This window comes from Rhinolophus sinicus, chromosome 4, assembly GCF_057876585.1.
Source record: "Rhinolophus sinicus isolate RSI-liver-muscle chromosome 4, RSI-T2T, whole genome shotgun sequence".
Classification (NCBI taxonomy): Eukaryota; Metazoa; Chordata; class Mammalia; order Chiroptera; family Rhinolophidae; genus Rhinolophus; species Rhinolophus sinicus.
This window is the reverse complement of record NC_142504.1, coordinates 5,122,248-5,140,129: the sequence shown is the minus strand read 5'-3', so window position 1 is coordinate 5,140,129 and position 17,882 is coordinate 5,122,248. Positions and strand designations below refer to the sequence as shown.

Sequence of the window (17,882 nt, the reverse complement as noted above, 5' to 3'; positions counted from 1 at the left end):
TGGAAATGGATGTAGTAATCCTGCTTCTTATGGATAGAATCTAGTAGAATGTAGGGAATTTTAATTTGCAGTAAATGAAGCCTGACTCCTTACTTCTGAACACTGCCAGGGACCCAGAATATAGAGGTGACCAATCCCTTGCAGTGTTTAGCCCAGTTTTATTTATTGAGGACTGAGGAAAAAGGAACAAAAAAATACCCCAACCCTAACTTCCTTTCACAAGGCTGATGTGAAAGCAAAGTGCTTTGACTCTCTTGAATGACTCTCGGTAAGAGAAGTTTCGTTCCTTTAGGAAAAAGAGGCTGACTCCCTGGCCACAAGGCAACACCCCAGGGGCATGGCCAGGAGGCAGGGTTTCCCCAGTGCAGCACCAGGGACAGGCTGGGGACCCTGTGAGCCCTGCAGCAGGGCCTCCCAACAGCCCTCTTCCTGCTGCATTTCCACCTCCCACCCGCCAATAATAGTAACCATCACCATCATCATCAACATGTAAAATAAAATAAAATAAAATAAAATAAAATAACCAAGCCAGAAGTGAACAACAGGGGATGCTTTCCCAATGGAAAGATCTTTGCCGATCAGGCTTCTTTCCTCCAGTTAGGACAGTGGAGGCAGCTTCCCTGAGGGCCAGACCAGGGCCAACTCAACTCCTTTCCAGCCCCAATGAGACACAGAGAAGGAAAAAGGTAGATGACAAGCTTGAAGTACAAAAAGCAACACTGTACTTTTGAAGGAAATGCTACCTAGAGTCAGGCAATCCAGCTCTCAACTAAATGTAACCAGCTTTCATGAGAGAAGCTCCTGGGCCACCTGCTCTCTCAGTAAAACTACTGAACTAAAAATAGGAGGAATGTATTGATTTTTAGGGAGATGGTATCTCAGCAGAAAAGGAAGGTCCTCGGATTTTAAGAACATTTGGGGGGACGCTGGTTACTGAATAAATGCTGTGTAGCTATGAGTGACTGGGGTGCATGTCTATACATAGCATTGTTTTTCTGTTAAGCTGCAGCAAAAAGTATCTTGAATGCAGCACTGTATCCAAAAGCAAAGCCATCTGTGGCTGCCCTGCCAGGGCCGCCGAAGGATGGCAGGCCTGAAGTCAGCCTCCAAGTCCTCTGATTGTTATTTTCCTTGTTTTTTTAAATTAAAATGTAATATCTTAACAGATAATTTTCCAATAAAGGTTAAAAATAAAAACCCTCAAGTACTAGAAAACCTTGTCTTAAAACATAGTTAAAACTTGCAGAACTCAATTATGGTTAGAATAAAAGTCCACACAGCTGAGGGCAGTGACAGGCATTCCTCACTCTGTGACCTGAGTCCAAGGTGACAGAAGTCTACTGCCAGCCCATCCATTTCAGAGCCTTAGTCTTCAAAATCATGACTATTATGTGCCAAGAAACTAAACCAAATAAAAAGTGTTTACATGTCTTTTCCCCTGAACCCGCACCCCGATATTAGGCCTGTGCAGGGAGGAGCCACCTTCATGGGGGCCGGGGCAGGGTAGACGCAGCACTGAGCAACCATCATACACAGTGGGGGTCATCCCGGCACCCCTCATCCAAAATGGCGGCCCTGCTTCCCGGGGCGACCTTCCCCTGCTTGGAGTGACTTCCTGACTGCAGCCTTTCAGATCAGACACTCCCACTACAGACCCAGGGCCCACTGCTCAGGGAAATCAGAGGGGTGAGGGGTGGGGTCAGCTGAAGGTGGTATGGAGCTCAGTGCTGCAGGAGAAGCCTGCCTCACAGGGTCAGTGCAGCTCACGTGCCACAGTGAAATGTGCAGGCACAGCTGCCTGCATCCTCCCCACTCCGAATGCAGCTGGACCTCAGCAAGGAGGATTCCCACCTATGTCCCATCTCCAACCCCCACCCCCAGCCCAGTAACATCGACACAGCAGGGGGAGGAGGTGCAGGTGACCCACATCAGAAAAAGGATGTGGTCATTTCTGAAAAGCATCCACAGCAGGTGGTGTCATTTAGGCACATAAGTTGGCGCTATCAGCTCGTCACATCTGGGGCGTCTGGTCCTGCCACAGCTCGATTGCTGGCTCTCGACAGCATTCAAAACAACCACGTGCCACTAAGGAGGGGTGGTGAGGACACTGGGGAAGAATGGAACAATCTTGAGGGCCCCAGTCTGAGCAGGGAGGTGTTGAGGTGTGAGCAGTGGACAGGAGGCCTTATGTGCAGAGGGGACAGGGATGGCCTGAGGACACAGGCGGAAGCCCTGGTCTCAGCGGTGTCTACACCAAGCTGGGAAAAAACTTTAGTTTTCTAATTGGTTGAAAACCACCAGCATACCTTGACATCATTTACCATATATGGAATTTCTACCTTCTTCTAGTCATTTTTGCTAGTCATTTGTTATCTCTTTATTTTTACTTGAATTCCAGCCAGTGCTTTCTATTTTCCATATTTAGACATCTTTTGCAATTTTTCGTTGAGCACTTTTAATGCTTATGAAGCCTTGATTCAGAAAATGTCACCCCATGACAGGTCAGCTGCCACCCTTTGCTTTTGCTGTCGGATCTCCTGTGACAGTGCCCTGACCTGGACAGGTCCCAGTTCCTTGTGTTAGGTCCCTTTCCTGGACATGGTATGACCCGCCTGTCTAACTTGGGATCACTGGATATTTTCAATAAGCACAGGCTTCTACATCCATGAAGAAGAGAGATGAACAGCCACCATAAGACTTACGAGTCTGCATAATACTAAACTCTCCTAGGGCCTCCATGTTTTTCCTCAGCCCCACCCAGAGAAGGCTTTTCTCCATCTATCTGGAACATTCCTTCAGAGTACTGAGCACTGTGGATTTTACTACAGATTTCACAGGGCAAAGGACGAGGGTATTGACACCACAGACTGACACCAAGCCCTACAGGCAGAGCTCTCCTCAAATCTTTCTTTTCATTCTCCAGTCACCAGTCTACACTCTCTTCACCGTTGCATGAGAAGTCTCTGAATCTCATTGGCTATTGTTCACACCTCAGTTTAAAAAAAAAAGAAAAAAGGAGAGTTTCAGTTTCTCAAGCTCACCCACTTTCCTACACAGAAAAACGTAGTTCTCTCCCAGTTTCAGCCTCACGTCTTGTACCTAACACTGTCTTCAAGGACGGGATGGGTTACCATCGTGAGAGAACTGACTCTGTACTCAGCAACCCACAGACTTTTCAATAGGATCCTTGGGATGCAGTTGGGGGAAGGGATATTGCATATCCAATAAAAATGAGCTTGCAAATAAAAAACAAGAACAAATTAGGTCAGAGGCTATGGTGAAACAAGTCATGATTAGGGAATTCCTGCAGCAGAGTGGGGCGTTGACCAGTTCTAGTAGTTTCAAAACCCCAGAGATGCGTTCCTGAGTTCTCCAGTACGGAGCCCAGCATCTGAGACCAGCAAGGAAAGGCTACCCAGAGTCCAGGGGTTCTCACCATGGGGTCCGTGAGGCCCAGGATGGGCTGATTTGGGGCCCACGGAAGATAAACAGGAAAAAAAAGGAAACTGTGATTATTAAGAGAAAGAAATCTTTGAAAATTGATTTTGTTGCATCTAACTCCATAGAAGTCTTCCCCAAACAGAAAAGCTTCGGGAAGTTTAGCTTCTTTGCAACATATTTTATAAAGGATTGAGGAAATTTCATATCAGGACCCAGCCAAAAGCAAACCACTTTTCTTTACCCTCCCCTCACCAGTTCCCTCACTTGACTTCCTGGTTTCATTACAAAGTACTACTGCTTTCTAAATCCTCCAGGTTCAAAACATCTGTGTGTGTTTTGGCTTTCTGTCTGGCCATCCCTTATGCAGGAACCACACTGAAAATCTGACAGAACTGCCTGTGCTCCCTGAATGAAGGTGTAAGCAAACAAGCCATACAGGTCAAACCCTCCCGCGGCATCGCTCCCGAAGACGAATACCGGGAAATACCAGTTCACTTAGTCATGCAGGCCTTCCAAATGTTGATGCATTTCATTATACCATAGCAAAATATCTGCAGAATACCCTCGAAAGAGATTTAAAGTACTAGTACACTATTAAGTGCACAGTGGCAGACACATAGTTTTCAAAATTCTCAGTTTTGCTTGAAAGGGCAAATTTTACCATTGGCAATAAGTGCCATCAAATGCCTTGAAGTGACAGGCTCGTGTTGTTCATTTGCAAGAAAATGTCTGCCAGCTACCCAAGTCTGAATAAATGTAATACGTCAATTAGCCTTCCATATAAAAATGGTGTTCCTTTAAAAAAAAAAAAAAAAAAAAAAAAAAAAGGCAGCTATTTCAGCTTGCAACTCAAAGATCTGTAGAAGCCTGGAGGTGAAAAATTCCATGTCCACAGCTTGCTGCCACCGCCTTGACTCGTGCTAAGGCATGAAGAGTTTTCCCAGCATTGTCTTTGCACCATTAGCACAAATGCCAAACCCAGTGAAAACGGCACATAACATCTCAGCACTATTAGGAAGACAGCTCTGTGTTTGCAGACCCCACGGGGCCTGCAGAGCCCACTGTGAGCACCTCAGGTACAGAGACTAAAATGCGTTCCTAACAGGCCTCCCAGGCTCCAGCGAGGTACATGCAGCTCATTTTTATCTCAAAACGTTGCCGGGGGGCCGGCCCGGTGGCTCAGGTGGTTAGAGCTCTGTGCTCCTAACTCCGAAGGCTGCCAGTTCGATTCCCACATGGGCCAGTGGGCTCTCAACCACAAGGTTGCCAGTTCAATTCCTCGAGTCCCGCGAGGGATGGTGGGCTCTGCCCCCTGCAACTAAGATTGAACAGGGCACCTTGAGCTGAGCTGCCTCATGGATGGCTCAGTTGTTGGTTGGAGCATGGGCTCTCAACCACAAGGTTGCCAGTTCAATTCCTCGAGTCCCGCAAGGGATGGTGGGCAGTGCCCCCTGCAACTAAGATTGAACACGGCACCTTGAGCTGAGCTGCAGCTGAGCTCCCGGATGGCTCAGTTGGTTGGAGTGTGTCCTCTCAACCACAAGGTTGCTGGTTCGGCTCCCACAACAGATGGTGGGCTGTGCCCCCTGCAACTAGCAACGGCAACTGGACCTGGAGCTGAGCTGCGCCCTCCACAACTAAGATTGAAAGGACAACAACTTGACTTGGAAAAAAGAAGTCCTGGAAGTACACACTGTTCCCCAATAAAGTCCTGTTCCCCTTCCCCAATAAAATCTTTAAAAAAAAAAAAAAAAAAAAAAAAAAAAAACGTTGCCGGGTTCATCTAACACACAAGGACAGATATCTACCCTTTCTGCCCTCATCAAATCCTTCGAGTCCTCCCCACTGATGACAAAACTAACAGCAGATTCCTCCACAGACACTAAAGACGCGCGTGAGGTCGCCTAGGCTGTGTTCCCTGCCTGGCTCCCGTCGCCTACACTCAGACCCTCTGTCTAGTCAGCCAGACCTCAGGCTTTCCCAGCTGGGCATCTGCTTCTGCAACTTCCTCCTCCCAGAATGCACCTGCCAATAGCCAACAGTTCCCCAAATCTGAAGTTCTCACCCCAGCATGCATGAGACAATCACCTGGGCAACTTTTTAAAAAACACTTATTCTTAAGCCCCTCCTTCCAGAGATTTTGATTTAACTTGAATGGGGCCAGGCCAGGAAATGGGTCTTTTCTAGAGCTTTTCACATGCTGCTCAATTGGGGCCTAATGAGTCCATCTTATGTGCTACTCCTGTTGGAAGGCCTTGGGGTTCCTCCGGGAGAGCAGGTGCACCCCTCCTTAGGACCCCACAGCCTCCTGTGCTCACCTCCTCCATGGCACACTCCATTTCCGCCTTGTAATCTCGCTGTCATTCCATTTCCCTCCCTTCCCAACTAAGCTGCACGTCTTACTGGGTCCCCAGTCCCGCCAAGCAATGAGCTCTGCCCAGAACACAGACTCAACTATGGCTGTGTGTGTGTGTGTGTGTGTGTGTGTGTGTGTGTGTGTGTGTGTGTGTGAGAAAACACACATCACATAAAGTTTACCATTTCAACCATTTTAAAATGCATTTCATAGCACGAAGTACACTCAGTGTTGATGCAACCGTCCCCAGTATCTAATTGCAGAACTTCTGCATCAGCCCAAATGGAACCCCATGCCCTGCCTCGCCCTAGCCCCGAGCAACCACTAATCTGCTATCTCTATGGACTCTGCGTACGTATGAGATCTAAGTCGATACTTGTGGCTTATGCATCTAGATATAATATACTGCACGCATATCCATATGGTGTACGAACCAATCAGAATACAGAGTGATCGCTATTTAAACCACAGGCATTGATGACATCGCTCAGAGTCCCCAGGTCCCAATAACTTACATGCTGCAGCCCTCTGAAGCCCACCCACTTTCACAAGCCAACTTCAGGGCTTTTGCAAGTGAAAGTGCCACATTTATTGACATCCTTAAGTACTTCTTAACCACTTAGCAGGTGTGAGACCAAGCTACCATTTGTATTTGGTTCCTACCTTTTTTAAATGTGTCACTTTGGACGTTTTTGAATGTTGGGTCCCTAACCCTATTTTCTGCGTAAGTGCTGTGTTTTCCATTGTGCAATTGTGTGCAGCATGGCGACGTGTAGGAATGCAGAAGAGGCCTCGGAGCAGATCTGACGGGATGATTTTCCTACAAAATGGAAGCGTGGGTCCAAACCAAGCTTTCATGATGTGCTTCTTCCTTTCTTTCCAGTCAACCCTGAACATCCAAGTAAATATGTCACAGCCCTTATTTAAAAAGCCTCTCTCCATTCAAGTCCCTTTAAACCTTATTCGCGTACCATCTTAAGTAGGCATGGCCTCCACCTCCACCGTCAGAGGAATCCACGAAGGACTTCCTGCACTAGACACATAGCCATTGTGCAAGAAAACACACACTGCACTTATCAAATCCCCCCATTTTCCACAAAAATCTGTGTGTGATCTGCAGAAACAAGACTGAAGAAATCGTTTCTCTAAACATCCCTGGAGCTGACTTAGGCCACATTCCATTTTCTCCTCCTCACATTTTAGAGAATTTATGGGAATTATCAAGTAATGTATTGCCACACTTAACAAGACTTAATTGCGCTGCTTCACATGAAAATCATTCAGAGGAAAGAAGACGATGATTCGAGGAGGGAAGTGAGATTTCAGAATCATTCGGGAGAAATATGTTGGCCTCTCAATGTAACCAAATATACCACCAAACTAAAATTCACACTTCATATAAAAAGAGAGTAATCAATACTCAACTGCTCTACATTATATATAGAAATAATTGCAAAAAAAAAAAGGGTTTCCTCTGATACCTGTTGGTCGGGTGGCCGCCACCAGGCCGTCTCCGCTTCCTCCAAGTTCCGCTTCCCACTTTCCTTCCCTCTGTAATGCAAACTAAGGTGCTAAGACCATCTTCTTTCCAACTCCTAGGACCTCAGTCCAGGGTCTGTCCTCAGCCCATGAATCAAACCAGCCATATGACAGAACAGAAGAGGAGAGAAGAAAACTCGGGAAATCGATTGTCACTTCTCCCCTCCGCCCCTAGTGCCGCTTCCCAAGCACCACATCTGCTGTCCTCACGCAGTCCTAGCCCAGTGGCTTCAATGACCACCCAGAGACACACAGGATCTTCGTTTCCCCCTAAAGGGAGCTGTGCCTTTGCCTAGAGAGCTAAATAGTCAGTGCCCACAAATAGCTCTTATATATCTTCTTCTTTTCCTAATGAGACTGTGCATCTATGTGGAAAGAGAGGTGGGAATGGGACCAGAGCTAGTCACGCCTGTTAGCTGCCTGTTTCCAACAACTGTTGGCAGTGAAAACACCCTTAGACAAGAGCCAAGAAGTTTTGTCATTCCATCAAGACCTGGGGCAGGAGAGGAGAGAGGGGTTCCACTCCAGGACAAGAAGCGGAAAAGTGGAAACGACAGCAGAAAAAGAAGGAAGGGGAGAAAAGGCAGCTTGTCGGGAACTGAATGAACTCCAGAATCCCAGAGGTTTTGCCAGAAGCCTGAAGCCTCCCCCTCAGAGCATTTAGCCTCTGTCCCCCCCCCCCCCAGCTGCAGAGGGCCACCGGGCCAGGCAGTAGGTGGAGGGGTGCGGAGACAGTAGTTCTTAGTCTCCAAAGTGAAAAGGCCAGCACGGTCTCAGGCCCTCAGAATGGCGTGGTGACCGACGATGCTGTGGCACTCAGAAACATGAATTAAGACTGGCCTGAGAAGCCAATACTTATTGGAACATCGAGTCTATGACAGCATGTGCGTCAAATCTGGGCAACTGCATCCTAAAAGAGCTTCGGAAGGACAGCCCTTTCGTAAGGAGGCAGTGCAGGCTGGTGACAAAGTGTGGGCTCTGCAGTCACATAACCTGGGTTCAGACCCCAGCTCCACCACTCCGTGGCCTCAGTTCCAGGCTGTAAAAACAATTTCTCCATCCATTTCTACTAGTATTTGCTTTTACATTACTCCTGCGTGCACACAATATTAATAGAATTCTGCTTTATCTGACATTAATCTTATCAGACTTGATTGTCACCTGCCATTGGTAATAGATCTTAACCGGTCTTTTTATTTTTAATTTTGGTGGGTTATTATGTTTTCTTAATTGTGGCAAAAACCACAACAAAGGTTACCATCTTAACCATGTTTTGGTCACAGTTCAGTAGTGTGAAGTATATTCGTATTGCTGTGAAACAGGTCCCCAAAACTTTTCCAGCTCCTAAAACGGAGACTCTCTATCTGTTAAACGACAACTCCCCATTTCCTCTTCCCCCCAAACCCTGAAACCACCATTCTGCTTTCATTTCTAAGCACTTGACTACTTTAGAGGCAGGTCATTATGTTTTAAGACCGTCTCTTATAAACAGTATTTAGTTGGGTTTTATAAAACTCAGTCTGAGTTTGAAGCCGCTAGTGTTTCATCCAAATGCATTTACTGAGAAGACAGATATACTGGCACTTACTTTGATACTTTATTTAATCCTGTTTGTGTGTTTACACGCTATGCACTTTATCTTCCGTTTCATTACGAAGACTAGGCTTTTGTCTGCTCGTACTCGGCGAGTTTTAAATCTTGTTTTATTTTAGTGGTGGCTAGCGATTGATAAGGTATCAGACACACACTGAACCATACGTGTTCTCTAATGAGGAACTCAAGAACAAGATCTCTTGCGATTCGCTCCTATGCAGAGATAAGGAATTTAGCATCGCTCACAGACGAGTGACGTGAAGGGACAGTTGTCTTCGTAAAAAGTGCCAGGAACTAACCTTTGACTTGAAGTCAAAACACAGGTCTAGCTAACTGCTCCCATTTTCTATCAATCACTTTAAGCTGAGTAGCATCTGGAATTTTAGCTATCAAAGTAGGAAACCTCTTACCCCTGTATAGATGAGAAAATCATTTTCTAAATGATTCTACCCAATGTACTAACTACTTACTCAATAAATTTTCTACTACCTCCTCGTGGAATACTCATGGCAAATTTTACATTCTGGACCCAGGATGGTCTTAAACTATCTCCTTACGACGTCCTCCTGTTAGATCTCAAGGCAGGCAAACTAATTTCCCTTCTTCCCTAAATCAGCTATAATAAGGAAAGAAAATCTGCTTTAAAAACTAGAGAAAATATGTTCTTCACACAATGCAGTGTATTGAGGGGGTATTATAGACATGTACACTGGAAACCCATAGCATTTTACGAACCAATGTCACCCCAATACATTTAATAATAAAAAAATCTAAGGAATATATTCTACACCATAATGGGAGGATTCTATCTAGAGAGAAGGCATCTATGTAAAAGCAACAGAGGGGCCGCCTACGGTAGGTGGTATCCCTGCTGCTCTGTCCTTGCACTAATTACAACCAGGAGTTTATCTTGGGAATAGGATAGTAGTTTTCCGAGACATGGAGAAAAACAGCTTAAGTGACATCATACACCACCACTGTCTGCAACTTATTCTTATGGTACCACATCAGCTAAGTGGGAAATGCCTCCCATGGACACACTTTGTCATTACATTTAAATAAGAAATGAACTGACTAGTGCATTCCACGCATGACCTCTCAGCCACATGAAAGGATACTCTACCAACATAACTCGTCTTTTGAGCCAGAACCAAATCCCAGTTCTGTCTCCTCCTCCAGTGTAACAGAGGGAAGATCATGGCCGGGAAACAGAAAAGCAACAGATGAAGAGCAGTCTTGCCACACACGGGCCATGTGACTCGGAAGACCTCATGTTATCATTTAGAAAATGGGGACAATGCCACCATCTACTTCATCAGATCATTTTAAGGAAAAAAAAAAATGTTCTGTCGACTGCCTAGCACAGTGCCTGGCCCACAGTAGGTACCCATTAAATACTATTGAAAAATAACATGTGTCAACGTCCTCGTTTTAAATTCAACGAACAGACCCACAGTCATGAAAACAATACATTCACTGATACATTGCACGGATAATTTAGCTTCATTTTTTTCCATCCCTTGCCTAACTATACCTTGCTTAAGCTTTTAAAACAGGCTGTGTCTGAATCTGTTCATGCACTGAAGAGTGATAAGAAACAAAGAGACTTAGATGAGACATGCATATCAAAACTGAGAGTTTGGTTTCCAAATCCCAAACACCTTTTCAGAAGGAAATGTGACATGTGAGCATGGCCTGAGGCCCCTGAGTTACACGGGAGCCTCACTGTGACAACAACAAACCTGAAATTGCACGGCTCCCCCACACTTGGAATTATAAACAATACCGAATTATACACTGGCAAAGTTATGTCCCTGTGGAAGGGATGGGTCAGGTCACTCACAGGTACTATTTACTACTTCCTATAATATCTTTATGAATTAAATTACAGTGCGGGGAAAATCATACGTTTTAGAGACAATGCTTTCCCCCCGTCAGGGTGACCAAAGCCTTCTCTAGCGTGTCATTTAGAGTAATTATCATGCCTCTCAAAAATCCAGACTAGCTATTTAAAAACTACCCAGGTGAGTCAGATTCTTCTTTCTGAAACGTGAGGTGATTTTTGTTTGCGTGGTTGCTTTGTTGACCTCTAGAAAAGCTCAAAAGTACTTCTTCGAAGCTTGGCCCCCAGTGAACGCAGCAAACATACTGGCACGTCCGTCATCATGTATACCATGCAGAAAACTGCACTTGAGAAAGCAACAGACTCTGAAGAACAGGTACAGGTGCATGATTAGAACACTAGAGACAAACTGCCTACGTTCAAATTCTAGCCTCCCAAGACACGTGACCTTTGTCAAGTCAATTAACTTCTCTAAGCCTCAGTTTCCCTGAGGTGAAAAATGGGTATCGCAAGAGTACTGAGTCATGGATCTGCTGTGAAGCTTAAACGAGACACGTAACTCATGCGCGTCAAGCACCGCACAATACTCAATATGTTCTCAATACATGGAAGGCTCACTATCACTGTTCCTCTTATTAAAGATCTATGGATTTTTCTTTCTTTTGTAAAACTAGAGCGAATGGAGATATTAGCTATTTCTAAATTACATAAAAATGAATCATAAAGGCATAACATTGAAATTCTCGAAGACAGAGGACCTAGAAGTACCTGCCATAAGCCTGGAGCCATGCTGTCAGCGTCCAGGGTCCTCACAACAGCCGGTGAGTTAGCTTCACCCTCTCCACGCGAGAGACGAAGCTAACGTTCAGGTATGTACCCGAGCAAGCATTGTGATGTAAGCGCCATCTCCCTCACCCCCACGTCCGCGTGTGCACATCTGATCAGACTCCCCCTCCGTGCCTCACACCAGCAGCAAAAGGAAATGTCTGCCAGGGAAAACACTGGAAAACAGCAACAACATAAAACAATATTGCATCGCCAATAAGCGAGCGCACACGTGTCTCTGTGGAGACAGTTTAAGTGGCTCATTTATTTAAAACAACATTCAGTTAGAAAAGTCACATCATAACACATAATGCAGACAGTCTTTTACTATCTCTCGGCCAGGGAAGATTCCAATACTGCCCTCTAATCCTACAAGGTTCCGAATCCTGTACCCAGATGACTTTCTTGGTGTTAAATTACTATCCCCTTAAAAACTGAGCCTCCTCATACGTTGCTAGAGAAAGTCTAGAAGAGTATAGTTACTCTGGAAAGCAGTTTGGCAGTTTCTTATAAAACCAAACATGCACGACCCTATGGCCTAATAGCTGTACTTTGGGGCATTTATCCCAGAGAAATGTAAGCTTCTTTGCACACTGAAACCTGTATAAAAACATTCACAGCAGCTTTATTCCTTATAGCCCCGAAGGGGACACAACCCAATGTCCTTCGATGCATGAATGCTTAAGCAAACGCTGGTCCATCTATACTGCGGAGCAGGACTCAGCAATAAAAAGTCAGGACCTAGTGATTATGCAACAACTTGAGTGGATGTCAGGCCTTCTGCTTAGTAAAAAAAATACAATAAAATAAAAAGCTAATCTTAAAAGCTGATATCCAGTATGATTCCATTTATATAACATTTTCGAAATGACAAAATGAGGGAGGACACAAGGAGTTAGCAGGGGTCAGTGATAAGAGGCCGATGGTGCAACTACAAAGGGTAGCAAAGGGAGGTGCTTGGCGGTGATGGGACAGTCTGTGTGTATCCTGATTGCAGGGTGGTTACATGAATCTATGCATGGGATTAAATAGCAGAGAACTATACACATACACACTAAGCACATACAAACTGAACAAGGCAAGAGTCTAGTTAACAGTAAGTGCGATATCCACATTCCGGTTTTGTACTACAGCTTCGTAAGATGTCCTCCCTGGGGGAGCTGGGGGAAGGGCACAAGTAACCTCCTGTGAGTCTGCAGTTATAAATATTTGAAGAGTACAAGTAAAACAATGAAAAGATCCCAAGCAGCTGTTTAGCTCACCCATATGTAGATACCTGTAATCAGCCTGAGTCACATTCCTCTTTTTATGAAGTTGTGATTTCCCCAGAGTTCCTTAAACCAGCTGCAGACTGGAGACTAGAACCCATGTCACCTAACTCACAAGCCAATTCTCCATCACACCTTTCATACTGGAAGAAGATGACAATGCAAATGTATTAATATAGCCATAGCCTTTGGCTTTCGGTAAAGCCAGTCCCTCAGTGTCAAGTATACTTGTAAATCCTTATCCAAATGAACAAGGTTTGGAATATACCTAGACTTGGAAGCACTTGACTCTGTCCGGAAAGGTCAGGGGAGGCTTCCAACAAGAAGTGAAATTTGAGCCGAGTTTGAAGGTTGAGTAGGACATCACCTGGCAGAACTGGAAGGAAAGAGCATTCAAGGAAGCCAGAGGCCTGGGACAGCACCCCAGGTTTAGAGAGCTGCAAGGAGCGGGTAGGGACATGGCGACAGAACAATCTTCCTGCAGGAAAGAAGCAGCACCACGTCCACAGTCACAGCACCAGTCACAGGTGCAAAGTCTTGAACACAGCTGCCAACACTCCACCAATGAGAAGCTCTTACTTTATCCTTCCTTTCTTTACATTTTCTTTAAGATACATAATATTTCTCTTCCTTGCACATGTTTTGCTAGTTGATATAAACAAGATATCATGGTTCTAACAATTTTCTCAATAATTATGATAAAGTGATGCTTTGTCAGTTTGTTTTCCGACCAAGCAAAGCAATAGATTCTTCTGGGTACATAAAATTAAACCAATAATGAATGATATCAAAATCACTAACCCCAATTAGACACGAAAGCTAAAGGAATCTCATGTAATGGACTCCAAGCATTTCTCAAAGCTCTGAAGTTACTAAATGCGGAAAAAATAAAATGTACACACAGGGCGGGAGTAAAAATACTGAGGCATCCTACCAAAAGGAACCAATAATTCTTGATTTAAATATAACAGCTTAGTTCACTGTGGCAGTAAAATATTAATGGCATTGCAGAGTTGAATTCACATGGGCAATAATTCACAATCTCTGGAACAGAGTCTTTATTTTATGTCAAGTCATTACATCAGTAAAAAGTTACCAAAAATAAATCCATTTTGCTTCCAGTAGTTTAGACAATAAATAGAGCCATTTCTCCCAATGTCAAGTGAGCTTTGAAATACACAGGCTTATAATAGTGAAACCCTCCATGATATCAAGAAAATGGCATGCCATGTTCCATAAATATGTCTCAAATCTAACAAATGTGATTCTGCTCCTAATACTTTTAGAGGTGTCATCGGCTCTTTGAGTTCATCTAAAGCTCAACATACAGGCTGTGCGCTGGATGAGATCAGCCCCCCTTTCAGCACTTGACACAATTTTTAAATGTGATATGGCCCATGATTGACTCAAGAATGACCAGAGCACCAAGTATATGCAGTAATGGGACCCCCCGACACCTCCCCCCCAGAACCTAGGGAGGGCAGAGGAGGCAAGGAATTCTAACTGGACACAGGGAAACCAATGTACTGGACAAACATCAGGATGGGTCACCCACCTAACGTGAGGTCCAGCACTGTCCACAGGCTTACAAGACAAGAAAGAAACCAACTACCTTTACATCTAATAAACCATGGGCTTCGTGAGGGTGATACCTCTGTCTTATTCCTCTTCATAGCCTCAGTCCCTAATACATGACACTCAAGAAACGGTTTTTGACGAATGAATGAATGACACAATGAATGCATGCACAGCGCAATGCAAGAAACACGTAAAATGTGGCACGTACGTTAATTTGTTCATTCATTAGTTTTTGCTTGTAGTGAGCCAAATGCCATGCTAGCTAATAAGAGACAAAAACATATGCCACAGAGGTAACAGGAGATGTCAAAGGAAAGACACGGCCCAAGTGAACCAAGAGGGGGTGGGAGAGAAAAGGACTACGTATGGTTGTCACAAACTTCGTGTTTTCAAACTGATAGGAGGAGAGGGGGTGATGCCTTTAAAAAATTCTGTCCCTGGAAATGGGCTGATGTCCTGTGGGGAGAACATGCCGAGTCTAGAGGCAGAAGACACAGGGGTTTTCATATGGTCCTCATCACTGGGCCTAGAGCTTTCAAAATCTCATTTCTGAAGTATTTACTAATCTCTGCATTGAAGGACCAGATAAAAGGGATGTGGGGCGGAGGCTGGTAGTCCCTCAGGCCATTAGGAAAACAGTGGACCGTCACAGTGTTCAGCTGAGTAGGAGTCTGGCTTTGATAGGATCCCTGAAGCCCATGCAAATGGGCCCTCACTTCAGAGCCAGAGGTCACCTTCTCCGTGGTTGCTGCATCTTCACTGCAGGGATTCTGGAAGAGGTTTAAGCCACACAGTTTCAAAGGCACAGTTTCTCCTGGATTTCGGTTCAGCATAAAGAACAGATTGCCATCCCAAAATGATTCTGAGCCTTTCTGAACAAAAGAATGGAACTTGACCAGGAAAAACCTGGGGGGATGGGGGATCAGACATTTGGTCATCCTGGCCTGGTAGCAGCTTGCACAAAGGATGCAACGTTAAAAATAGAATCAACAAACATTCACACGGAGATGGTATCTAGAAGCACCACAAAGATCGATGGCATGCCTCCCCTGAAAGGACCTTAAAGGAGAAAGCTACAGAGAACAGGCAAGCACACACACTCACACACACAGGGCCCGGCATTTAGATAAATAAAGAAGAAAAAGCCTTCAGTCCAGCTAGTTCATCTACATTCACTATCCTTGGATACCAAGCAGGAGGATGCATGAGACACCAGAGAGTGAGCAGAACATTCTCTGGCCGGAGGGGCATTTAGTCCCAGTTGGTACTTCTCTTTGGGTACCTGGCCTCGTGGCCTGATAGACCCTCTGACCTTGCAAGGCCCATGAAGCAGGGAGGCCCACATAAACCAGTCCTTACTCTGTCAGGAGTTCCAAGTTTCACTTCCGACTTTGAACTGACTGACAATGGGTAGAAGTGAAATAGATGAATCTAGATAGACACTCAGTATTCAGGTTCCTTAAAATTTAAAGTCCTGAATTCCAGGATTACCACACACCTCTAAAATTCCAGAAGCATTATCTACTTCTCTACCATGGAAGGTCACGAGACGCCTAGGTCTTCATTCCAACCTACCTCCCAGACCAAGGATACAGGTCATATCTCTTCTCAAGTGTTGGAGGGAGAGCAGGGGATAGGTGAGGATGATGTGGCCAGATGTGTGCCTGTGGGAGCCACTGAGTCTCTCAAATGCAGAAGCCGGTCCAGGGACAGTTCTTTCTAGCTAGACTGAAACCAAAACAGAATCCAGGACTGACTGAGGCGGAGTTTATTTTGCCATTCCATAAAAGTTTTTATCATAAGCCTTCTCAAACTTCCTCAAATAAATAAGCCATGCTTTCTTGTTTAATCTTATAATTAGGCCTTTAGATTTTACACCTCCTTACCCAACTGAAAAAGAATATGGTATAAAAACGCTGCTTGGACGTATGCATAGAAGGGACAGAGATGGTTTCTTTGGAAAAGCATCATAAACAACCAGGTGCTCATTACTTTGGATCTGTGTCTCTCAAACTGTGAGTTATATCTCACTAATGGTTCCTAAAATGGTGCATGAAATCAATTTTCTGAATGGAACAGGATGGAAAAGAATGGAAAAGAAAATACAAGAATATGTCACATGCTGTCAGCTTAACTATTATTGGGTGAAACTTGTACCATTGGGGAGACCAGGATTTGGTTTTTAAAGTAGAAAGCCATTACTATGGATGTCAACTGGTCATTCTGAAAACTGGAACCGCTCTGTTCATACCGTTCATAGTACTTTGAATGAGTCTCCCACTGCTCAGTCCTCCAACCGTGCCTAACACACTCCAAATTACCTAAAAACATAATGATGAAAAACTCCATTACAACGTTTCAGAATCATTTCAGTTGCAATTAGACTAAGTCCCTTTATGATTTGGTCTCAAGATGAAGAAGATTAATACATGGGCTGACCCTTTAAACAGTAATAACATTCCTCCTCCCTAAGGCATGGAAAGCCTGCAGAGACACCAAAAGCTTGAGGGAGGGGTAACCCCGTCATCCAAAACCATCAACATCCTACATCTCTTAATCTGTTCTAAAGACATCAGACTTGGGCTGACCTAGTGGACTATGGAAACCGACCCAATGAACTATAGGAGTGTTTTTACTAGCATTTTTAAACAACTTTTAAAAATTGTAATAGATACAATATTTAAGACCAGTAAAATAAAGAAGTGGATTGTAGAATGGTAAGTATATCGAGGTATTTTCCAAACCCTCATATCTGTTACCTTATTTAATAAGAAAATGCCTGGCTTAGTCTTCAGTGGGGCATACTTCATTTCTTAGAACAGCAGTAATATGTCATGATAAGAAAACATCTGCTTTGGTAATTTTCTTAATCATTACTCACCCTTGACTGCTATAAATTTATTTCACCCTTAAAACATATACACGCAAATACACTTTAAATAAAAATATAACCTGTACTTAATCGATACAATCCTTTCTGTGTGATTTACTCTAAATCCTCAGCCGATCCTTTTGCCTTCACTAAGACACAATGATTCTGATGGGGAGTCTTTAAATTGATTCGTTGACATTGCTAAATTCCAAGCCAGTCTATTTTTCAAGTAAGTATGACTCAAGTTTACTGATAAAAACGGACTGAACTTTAAGCCATTTTAAAAATAGCGAAAACCATGGAAGTAAAAGTCTTTTTATTAATCAATTTAAGCTTTACATTTCTTGCCTTCTTTATGCCTTTGTCAAAACTAGGACATTAAAATCTTTCTTTCTCTCTCTCTCACTCACTGGCTATACTTCCCTGACACGGTACCATATATATAGTAGGTATATCATTTTCTGAATGGAAAGATTACATAAGACACATTAAATTTATTCCAATACCCAATTATAGCCCCATTTATTTGTTAAATTGTATTCCCTAAAGCAAGTTCTTATTAGCTGT

The 17,882-nt window shown here is 44.1% G+C and overlaps 1 protein-coding gene across 3 annotated transcripts in view; it reads right to left on the bottom strand.

Annotated features, from left to right (window-relative positions):
* The window catches only part of DOCK4 (dedicator of cytokinesis 4), a 364,936-nt gene that overhangs the window by 284,319 nt on the left and 62,735 nt on the right, over positions 1–17,882 (bottom strand). The window lies entirely within an intron of this gene.